The sequence below is a fragment of the Bubalus bubalis genome, chromosome 3 (genome assembly GCF_019923935.1).
Source record: "Bubalus bubalis isolate 160015118507 breed Murrah chromosome 3, NDDB_SH_1, whole genome shotgun sequence".
Classification (NCBI taxonomy): domain Eukaryota; kingdom Metazoa; phylum Chordata; class Mammalia; order Artiodactyla; family Bovidae; genus Bubalus; species Bubalus bubalis.
The window spans coordinates 10419475-10430343 of record NC_059159.1 but is presented as its reverse complement, the minus strand read 5'-3'; the positions used below and the strand labels follow the sequence as shown (position 1 = coordinate 10430343).

The 10869-nt window shown below is 49.5% G+C and overlaps 1 long non-coding RNA gene across 1 annotated transcript; it reads left to right on the top strand.

The window, feature by feature from the left end:
• The first annotated feature begins 3814 nt into the window (after positions 1–3814).
• LOC112583628 lies at positions 3815–6154 on the top strand. Its single transcript, XR_003107711.2, has 2 exons — positions 3815–5311; positions 5853–6154. It is a non-coding gene; the product is annotated as an uncharacterized LOC112583628 (long non-coding RNA).
• The last annotated feature ends 4715 nt before the right edge of the window (positions 6155–10869 follow it).

Genomic DNA, 10869 nt, shown 5'->3' with positions numbered 1-10869 from the left:
GCTCAGATTCTGGCAATGCGCACGGCTGGACAGTCTCCCCCGACAGCCCCCCTCAGAAGCAGGCGTCCTAGTTCATCAGCTGCCACATCCCTGTGGCTGGGTGGAGACACGAGTATTGTCCTCTGCAGGCCATCCATTCTCTAAGAAGGGGTCCAAGTGGAGTTTGGGTACCAAAAGCCCTTACTTGTTGTGAGGTTATAAAAAGACCGTGGCCCCCACCTTGGGGCTTTTTCTGTCTGGCTCCCTTAGATCAGACGCTCTGGGAGAAGCCAGCTTCTGAGACCAAGGCCAGTTTTCTGAGTCTGGGTTATTGAGACTCATTTTCCTTATCTGTAATTTGGGGGCAGTAACACCGACCTCAAGTCATTATTTCGAAGGTTAAATGAGGAAATTGCATGTTGGGTGTGTAGCCCACAGTAGGAATTCAATAAAAATTAATTTTCTTTTATTGCGCTCATGAATCATGAGCTTCAAAATATTTATTGTGTAATGATGAAACTTCCAGAACTTCAGTTCTAAATAATAAACCCAAGAGGGAGCTCCTCCTGAGAGGACCCAGAGAAAGGGCTAGACTGTATTGCCAAGATGGTCCGTGAGCTTCAAAGAGACATGGGGAACTCCTGACGGCTTGATACCAGCAAGTCAACTCAAAACTTAATTGAAAAGGAAAGTCAAGAGGTTGACCATGGTATTTCCTCAGCTTCTTGGTCAAAGGCACGGGGACCTTTCACCCCCACAGGTGGAGCCTTGCCTTTATCAGGAACTGTCCTGATTCTTCCTCCTGCTTCGAGCTGGTGCACTGGCAGATAAACTGCCTCTGTAACATTTCTCATCAAAACGTAAAAATACTCCTTATACTTTTCCTGGTTACAAATACGATTGAGACCCAACATAGAAAACTTAGAATATACAATGAAGTTCAAAAACGAACAATAAAAAATTACCCATTGTTCATCTGTATGGAGGGAATCACTCCCAGCCAAGAGAGTGTGTCCCTCCAGCCTGTTCCAGGGCCTGGAGAGCGTAAGTGGCATTACACTGTACACCGTTTTAGAGATCTTTCCGTTCAAAGCCTTATGAGCACTTTGCGGTGGCACCGAATACTCTTCTGCGGAAGGACTTTTAATGAGCGCACAAGTTATTTACCAAGCACCCAGGAGTTGCATGTGCAGTTTGTTTTCAGTCTTTTGATGTCATAAGCAATGCTGCAAATGTTCTGGTACATAAATCTTCCAAGATAAACCTTTGCGTTTGTTCCCGAGTTTCTCCTTAGGGTGAATTCCTACGAGTTGAATTGCTGAGTTAAAGGTTAAACACATTTTGGAAGCTTTTGATCCAAGTACCAATCTGCCCTCCAGACAGGCGCCCCCTTCGACCCCACCAGCTAGTGCAGGAGAGGGTCACTTCCCAGCAGAAGCACGGAATGCAATCAGCAGTTTCAGAATTGGGCGGGTGGAGAAGTGGAAGTCTGTTTGTGTTTTGATTAGCGTTGCTTTGGTGGCTGGTGAGATTAGACACTTTCTGTGCTTTGGGGTCCTTTTTAAGTCTTCTTTGTGAGTTGCCTCTTCAAGCCCCCTCCTGTTGCGTTCTCATCCAGCATATGTGTCCCCATCTTTGGTGTTTAAAGATGGTGTTGGAGGTGAAGACAGCCATGTTAACATGTGGGAGTGTGGATGAAAATACTGATAGAGGATGGCAAGGCCACTCCGTGGGTGGAGTGTTTCTTCATGTTTTTCTCAAATCGTTTTACCATGTGACATTGTCATTGCTCTGTTTACCCTTCTGCCTCCCAAACTTAGCACCCAGTGCCTGGAGGGCCGCATCAGATCCTTTTCATGCCTGTGAGCCACTGACTGACCGAGAGCTGGGCCCTAGGAAGGTGCTCAAAGAATATATGTTGGATAAATGAATGCATGAGGAATTACTGTCTTTGGGTAAATGGCAAAGTTGTTCATGAAGGCAGCTTAAGACTGCCTGTCCCTTCATGTGACACTTTTGGAACATCCGTGAGTGTTAAGTGGGCAAGCCAAGAAGATGAGGACAGTATGACAGTCCTATTCAAAAAGCGCCAATGCTTTGGAGCAAGAATAGTAGGAAAAATTTGCATTTTATTCATTTAGCATCAAAAAGCACAGGGTTGGGGGAAAAAGAAGTGGCTGCTGGGTGGGCACAGGGTCTCCTTTTGGGGTGATGGAAATGTTTTGGAACTAGATAGGGGTTATTTTTGCACAATATTGTGAATGTGCTAAAGAGCACTGAACTGCACACTTTAAAATGGTTAATTCTAGGTTATGTGAATTTCATCTTAGTTTAAAAAAAGGCACAAGGTTTTCCTGGCTGTTCCCTGCTCCCGGCCACTTCAGCCTGATATGTGGTGTGTCACGACTGCCAAAGATTCTGCAGGAAATTGCATTGGTGCACTGGGCCCTTGGTTTGTTGTGTTAGCCCTGAAGTCACAGATCAGAATAGGTCTCACTGTCCAGGGGAGTTGGCGGGGAGATGGGTGGGGAGTGAGCTGGGTTTGCAGAAAGCTGAACAGAGAGCGCATCTGGGTCAAGGGTCAGTGTGGGGTCCAAAGTAATGGGCCAAGGTTGGTTGACCATCCGTAGGCCTGCTCTTGTGTGGGGGCAGAGGAGGACCCTCCGGGTAGGGAGCGGTCACAGCCTGGCCAAGGAAAGGGCAACACTCCATTTGGAATTGGGCTCCCCCAGCAGAGCAGGAAGGGGCAAGTGTGTAGGGGCTTCTAAATGCTCAGAAGATCCCTTTCCTCGGTACTGGGCACTGTGAAGACCCTGGAGCAGGGGAGCTGGCCTGAGAACAAGGCTCCTTATGTTAGTCTGCTCCTGAGGGGGTGGTTAATTGAGGGGTGGAGGGGTCATTGTTTGACTTTGAAATTTTGCAGCTTGAGAGCCATACCCTCCCTCCCCTGATGTCCTTCCCCCTTGCCAGGTGGGACTTGGCCATGAAGCTCCCGGAAGCAAGGAGGAGACAGGAGGGAAGGAGGCACAAGAGCTATTTTGGAAAAGAATGAGCTTCCAGAGGGGGAGGTAGCAGGAGGAAGATCTCTTGAAACAATAGGCAGCTCACCTCTCTTCCTGCCCCCCAGTCTCCTTTGAGCACTGGTACTGCTGAGTTGGTCTGGGGCAGCCAGGCTGCTTCAGACAGAACTGTAGGCTCCCACCCCTGGAGATGGACTGAGGGTCATGAGGTCTGTCCCCACACATTAGCACAGAAGCAAACCAAGCCCTGAAGATGCCCACGGCAGGTCCCCATCACACAGGAGGCCAGGCTGAGCTGGGCACCCAGGCCCTCTGTCCTCTGGTCTTGGATTGTCCTCCCCACCAAATGAGATGGGAGCCCGCCATCTCATTTCTCAAGAACCGGTCAAGTGGGTGAGGGGGCCTGTGGCCGTAGGGCAAGGCTCGGTGAACAGTCCCCGGGGGGGGTTAGTGTTTCATTTTCAATGTTCATCTTATTTTGGTAGAAATCTGTGCTAGACATCCCAGGGGGCTGACTGTCCTGAATATGCACACACTGGGGGCCCTGGTCCACGGATTTGGGTACATTGGGCCATTTATTGCCACTGTCGGGAACAAAACAGGAGGCCCAGCCTGGCAGTGGGGGTGCTCCCCTGGATGGGCCAGGAGACCAGGTCTGCTGGGCAGCAGTGGAAGACCTGTGGCCCCAGGGTTGCCACGCCTCACAAAGGCGTCAAAAGTGACATCTGCCCAGCCCACCTCTCAACTTCACTTGGAGATTCAGCGCTGGATGGAGACAAAAATGCAGCTTTAGTTAGGATGTAGATGGGGCTGAGCAGGGAGGGGAAGGAGGAGTGAGAGGTATGGCTCAATTTCAGGACTGGGAACTCTGACTGTTAGGAGAGATAGGGACATCAACAGGGTGTGTGGGCTGAACTGTCCCCCAGATTCACATGTTGAAGTCCTAACCCCTAGCACCTCAGGACATGCCTGTATTTGGAGATGGGATCTTTAGAGAGGCAGTTAGGTCAAACTGAGTTCATATGGATGGGCCCTAATCCAACATGACTGGTGTCCTTATCAGAAAAGGTTAGGGCACAGAAGAATGATCACGTGAGGAAACAGGGAGAAGGAACCAGCCCGTCAACACCTTGATCTCGGCCTGCCGGCCTCCAGTGTCTGTGCTGCTTTATTTTGGTGAACCAGGGCCACTAACACAGGGGAGGAGTGCAATGTGGGCAGCCCTCCCCAGGATGGGTGCCTTGTCCAGAGTCCCCTGGAGCTGGAGGGAGGCGGCTTGCATCCTGCTGTTGCTCTGGTCAGGCAGAAGGCCTCGGAACTGGGAATCTGGCTGGTGGTGGTGACCGGCATCGCCTTTGTTGTTGGGGACACGATCAGGCGTGTTTGTATAGGACCATGTGTACGGGACACGGAGCTAACACGGTGCCCTGAGGTCTCTGGGAGGAAGCATGGAAATTAAGCCACAGTGTAAAAATGTCAGGTTCTAAGAGGCCTACGATCCACCTGAAGTTTTCTTTCCTCTGTTATTTATTCTTCTGCCTCTTTCTGGGTGACTCCCAAGCCACGTCATTAACACATGCCCTGACCTGTAGGATGTATGTGCCATCACATATTTGCCAGAAGCCATGTGACAGCAGCCAGCACCCCATGGGGACTGCAGCCTTTCCTGCCTATGTGAGCTTTCAGTGACTGGGGAGGGGGTGGGCTGCCTTTGGTTTCTAGAGGACATCGATCGGGTCATGTCCCAGTGAAACTGATGTCATTTCAGCCACCCCAACAACTGTCAACTCAGTTCACAGACTAAAAGAAAATTTAAAAATTTGAGGTGATGGACATGAACTAAATTATTTGGCAGTTACTACAATACATACATATATCAGATCATTATGTAGTACACATTAAACTAATATAATGTTATATCAATTTTGTGTTAACAGAACTGGAAGAAAAAAGTTTATGGAAATAGTAAAGGTCTGAATTTTCCATTAAGGCACTCCGTAGATTCCAAACTTTAATGATAAAAGCCATCCAAAGTGATTCAGTGAAGTGTTCTTTCTAACTATGTTAGTTACTTAGATTATTTAATAGCGGTACCCTGAAAATGTACATGTGGGAGGGCACTGTATTCAGTTACTCACGGGTCTGGACCAGGCTTTCTTATCATGCTTTCAACCCAGGGATGATGCAGACCGAAGGTGAAAAGTTGGATTGAGGGCGCACTCGAATTCAGCGCAACTTCGTCTTAACCATTCAATAATGTGTCAAGATGGCAGAATCAACATAGATGACCATTTGGATTCAATTTAACAGAAGTAAGTCGAAACCCCCACCCTCACCTGTTTGGGCATACGCACAGAAACCACGTGGAAGAAACAGACTGGGAACGAGGCAGCCTGTCCTGTAGTGACGGTTAGGACATCTCAGTGAAAACCCCGTGTCTGAAGTGGGGAATTACGTGTCCTCTTTGCCACCCAGCTGTGGTGGGACTGATGCCGGGACTTGTGCAAAATCCTGAGATTCAGCAGGACCATGACCGCAGCAGAGTCCGCGTCTTCTTGAGAGGAAGGTTTCCCTGCAGCGCAGGCTCTCCTCTAATGGGGAGGCCATCATGGGAGGTGGGGAGCGCACCGCCATGGCAGTGCCCAGGCAGAGCTGGGGATGCTATATCTGGGTGCTGTAACAGAGAGAGAGAGAGGGGAAGGCTGGGCCAGATGACGGCCAACACCTGTCTGCTCTGAAGCTTGTCTGATTTCATTATTAATTCCCCTGGGAGTGGGTTGAATAATGTCCCCTCAAATTCATGCCCACCCAGACCTCAGAATAGGTCCTTATTTGGAAACAGTGTCTTTGCAGATGCAATTATTGAATAGTTAAGATGAAGTTGTGCTGAATTTGAGTGTGCCCTCAATCCGATGACTGAGATCCTTATAAGAAAGGGAAGAGGATGCAGAGACAAACCCACATGGAGACAAAGGCAGAGACTGGAGCAATGCTGCCACAAGCCAAGGACGCCAAGCACCATCGGCCGCGCCCAGAAGCCAGAAGGGAGGCCTGGCGTGATTTCTCCCTGGAGCCTTTGAGACAGCAGGCTGATACCTTGGTTTCCACCTTTTCACCTTCAGTGCTGTGAGAGAATACATCTCTGTTGTTTTGCAGCCGGTGGTTTTGTGTGATGGGAGCCCCGGGAAGCTAACACACCCTTTTGCTTTCACCCTGGGTTGTCTCTGTGGAGCCTTGGAAAAGGGAAGAAGCTCTCTTGACTTCATCCTTGTTTTAAAGACCTTCAAGTCTAATGGAAAATTCTTGTTATTTTTCATGATGCTGCATCCCCTACCTTTTCCTTTTAAAAGTATTTTATGCTCACAACCAACATACCATCCACAAACATGTTATTGTGAGTGCGGTTTGGGTGAAACTGTAAAGAGAGAGCATGTGCTTCCGTCTTGGCCATGGGAGCACAAAGCCGAGCACAGTGGTGCCTGGGTGCTCCCAGCTCTGCTTCCTCCCTGCTCCTCTACCAGCTCTGGCCATGCATCCCTCTTTCCTTTCTCCTCCTCCTGTCTCCAGCCTCTGAACCTACTTAATTCACCTCTGACTGAAGGTGATGAAGCGGAATGGGTAAGTCAGTTAAGATTCAGGCATGTTGCCTACACAATTCTAAGCACCTGGATCTTGGGGAACATGGGAAACTAGATAGATTTTCCAGCATGCTTCCAGATGCCTCTTATCCTGCAGACACCCTCGGCCTCTTCTCTGTCCTCCGGAAAATCCATTTGTCCAAGCGGATGGGCACGTCTTCGGCTCAGGCAGCCTGTGCCTTCCCTCTGTCCATGACCTTGCTCAGATTCAGCTGAGCACATCCACACAACAGGGACAAGAGTGCTACTTCTGTGGAACAAGCTTAGCACAGACCTTCCCACAGGATCGCCTGGGGTTGCCTAGCAATCTGACAGCACTCTGCCTCAGCAGACACACGCCTCGGATGGATTTTTCCTATTTTTAATTTGTTTTCTGGGTGGGTATTATTGTGCAATCACAGGCAGAGCTCTAAGACGTGGCATGGGTCCCACTCAAAACAAGCAGATCTGAGAAGATCGGGAAGGACCCAGCTGCCCCCAAGCGGGCCACGGCATCTGTTCTGGGAGGCTCTTGGCTCTGACTGCCGCCCCTGGTTATGAAAGTTGGATGGTGCCTGGGAACCCTCTGCTGGCTCCTCTCATGCAATTTCCCAGGCCTTCTCGGCTCTCCCAAAGCAGCCAGGTTACCAAGCAGCCCAAAGAGTGAAATGTGCTCGATGTGGGCCAGGGATCCTGAGCTGCCTGGATCTCCCTCTGACATTTCCCAGCCACGTGGGAGGAGAGATGGGACGATTTGCAAGTGGCTCACCCTCCTTTGGAGAAGATAAATGTCAGAACTGAAAGCAACTGGGTACTGATATAGAGCTGCCTGCTCTTAAATAAAATATCAAGTCTGGAAGTGTGTGTGTGTGACATTGCAGATGCACCCACCTGCTCCCCTGCATGTGAAATTAGAGGCAGTGTGGTGGGGGGGCGGGGCGGGGGGGCTGGGGCAGAACTGCTGGTGGAGCCAGAGGCGGGGTTCAGGGTCCAGAGCTGCTACCCAGGCATTGGGAGGCCCCCGCAGGGCACCTGGACACGCCGACCTCAGTTTTCTCATCTTCCTGGAGTTGCCTCCAGCTCTGAAATGCCGGGATGATGCCCGCGACAGTGACACCAAGGGATGGGATGAGATCATCAAGGAAAATAACGTGAAGGGACTGACAGTGGAGTCTCAGGGAAAGTGGGCATTTAAGGAGGAGCAGGGGAACCAAAGGGAGATGCAGAGGGAGCTGCCTCAGGAGGGAAGAACAGAGAGAAAGTTCTAGAAAGGGAGTGGAAAACATGCCACCTGCCTTGTTCCCTGCTGAGAAGGCCGAGGAGCCAGCAGAGGGTTCCCAGGCACCATCCAACTTTCATAACAAGGGGTGACAGAGCCAAGAGCCTCCCAGAATAGATGCTGTGGTCCGCTTGGGGGCAACCCCTTGAATGATTCACTGTGTGGAGGACGGGGCACAGGCCAGTTGGTCTCTAGGGACGCCAGCAGGGCCGTTTCCAGGGGGATGTTGGAGAGGAGGTGGGGACCACTTGTGATAAAAGGGAAGGCGATGGCAGGAGAGCATCACTAGGATTTGTTCTCAAAGGATGGGTGTGGACTGACCACGCTTTTAGGCTAGAGCTCCTCAGAGCAGGGAAAGTGGAAGAGGAGGAAGCCCAAGGGGGCTAGACCAGTATGGGGAGAGGATTTGAAAGGAAAGAGAGCAGGAGGAGGAGTTGAACATGGATGGAAGATGAGAGGAAAGAAAGCTGCTTAAATCTGAGCCCTCCCTTCTTGGAGAAAAAGAGAACTCTGTCTATCCATCCGCCAGGAATCAGGGTCCGGAGCACCGGGAGTGGGCAAAGTTTGGGACCGTTGTTCAGGTGTGAGGGAAGACTGGGAGGCCGGTCCAGCTGTTGGGGCCCCTGTCGAGACTGGGCGCGTGTTGGGTGCCTCCGCACTGGCTGTGAGCAGAGGCGTGGGCCTGAGCCAGTCAACCTCCACGTTGTCTCTTGTTAAGTTCTTGGATTGGGGTCTCTGACCTCCAAGGTTTCATTGTGACCTATATTTCACAGGATCCAGAGAGATACAAGCCCCAGAGCCCTACAGACTAGAAGCTCTTGCACGGCTGCCCCGCATTTTGTGTGTGAGAATCTTTTCTTAAATTTATTTTTAATTGGAGGATAATTGCTTTACAACATCGTGTTGGTTTCTGCCATACATCAACACGAATCAGCCGTAGACACACACATGGCCCCTTCCTCTTAAACCTCCCTCCCAGCTCCTATGCTGTCCCACCCCTCTAGGTTGTCCCAGATCCCCAGGCTGAGCTCTCTGCACTATACAACTTCCTGTCAGCTCTCTGCTTTACACATGGTAATGAGCCACCACGGAAGCCCAATGTCTGTATCTCAATGCAACTCTCTCCATTCATTCCACCCTCTCCTTCCCCTGCTGTGTCTGGAAGTCTGTTCTCTATGTCTGAGTCTCTATTCCTGCCCTGCAAATAGGTTCATCAGTACCTTTTTTCTAGGCTCCATATATATGTGTTCATATTTGTTTTTCTCTTTCTGACTTACTTCACTCTGTATAACAGGTTCTAGGTTCATCCACTTCATATAGTAGGACCTGCGGAACTTTCCCTACCGGGAGATCACTAAGATAGAGAGCACTTTTTCAGAGTATCCTACCACGTCCTGGACTGTGGCCAAAGGGGAAAGCCCAGATATCCAACAATGGTGGTGGGGAAATGAAAATATTTACATATTTATATGTAACACAAATATTGGAGTGTATTTGTGTGTATGTGCCTGTGTGTAGAGAGAGACAGAGACAGAGAGTGAAATACTCATTCTTAGCAAGGAGGTTATGACTGCATTAAGTAACCTTCTCTGTTGGATTAAACGACCAGACAAGGAAGCCTGGTAATGGATGTAAAGTACACTCTCCAATAGCCCACCAGCTGGTCATAAAAGACCGACAGGGACAAAGAAGCCCCTTGGATTGTGTTTTCTTCAAACATATTACTGTTTTAGCATCGTCTTATGTGCAAGCTGATTAACATAGAGAGCTAGCCATGACATCCTTTCTGTTTGGGGCCACTTTGGGTTGCTACTCACAGAAGCCTGGGAGAAGAGAAAAGAAGAGTCTTGGGGATCACAGACTGGCCTCAGCTGCCTGGGAGTTTACTCGAGCCCTTTTTAGGTAGTCAGTGTACTCACTGGCCCTGAATGGACCATGGCATCTGTTCTAGAAAGTTCTTGGCAAGGTCATGGGGACTCCCTGGGAAACTGAGGTCCATCCCCAGCTGGGATGTCTGGTAGATTGGTGGGGATGGAGAAATAGACGGATCTGAATTTTATGTTTCTTAGCTAACCATGGCCATCCTTCTATTTCTAAGAAAACAAAATAGCACACTTCTGATGGGGGAAATGAGCATCTTCAGCTTATACCCGTGCCATGCTTGCAGAGGAGAGCTGAAACTCTATCGGGACCTGGCCCTGTACAGGCCAAGTACGGATAAGAACCTGGCAGGTGCAACTGGCATTAAAAGGGTGGTATGCTGTCAGAAGGCATTTGAGTGATGATAGCTCTCAGCAGGTCCATGTATTGGACAGTTGAACATGTCACCACCTGCTCTCATCTAGACAGCTACTCCTGTGATCTCCCTTCTCTCTGATTCTGTGGAATTCCCTTCCTCTCTCCCTCTCTTACTGGATCCATTGTTTCATCTACCCATTGTCATCCTCTTTCATGCTTTACTCCCTTGTTTTATTGTAGCACATCCTCTAATAGCTTCCTGAGAAATGGTACACAGTGGGTAAATTTGTCTGAGACCTTGCACATGCAAACATATTTATTTTAATCTCACATTAGATTGTTCATTTGGCTACATAATGGATTCTAGGCCAGAAAATATTTTCCTTCAACACTTTGAAGGCACTGCTCCATTATCTATCAGCTTATGCTGTTGTTGAGACCTCTGAAGAAAAGACCTCTGCTCTTTTCTATGAAGCCCGGAAACTTGTGGAGGCCTTTTTCTCTCTTTGGGATTCCCTGGTGGCTCCCTGGAATGCGGGAGACCTGGGTTTGATCCCTGGTTCGGGAAGTTCCCCTGGGGAAGGAAATGGCAACCCACTCTAACATTCTTGTCTGGATGGAGGAGCCTGGCAGGCTATATATAGTCCATGGGGCTGCAAAGAGTCAGACACAACTGAGCAACTTCACTTTCTTTTTTTTTTTCTTCAGTGCTTTGCTTTGTGTGATAATATGCCTT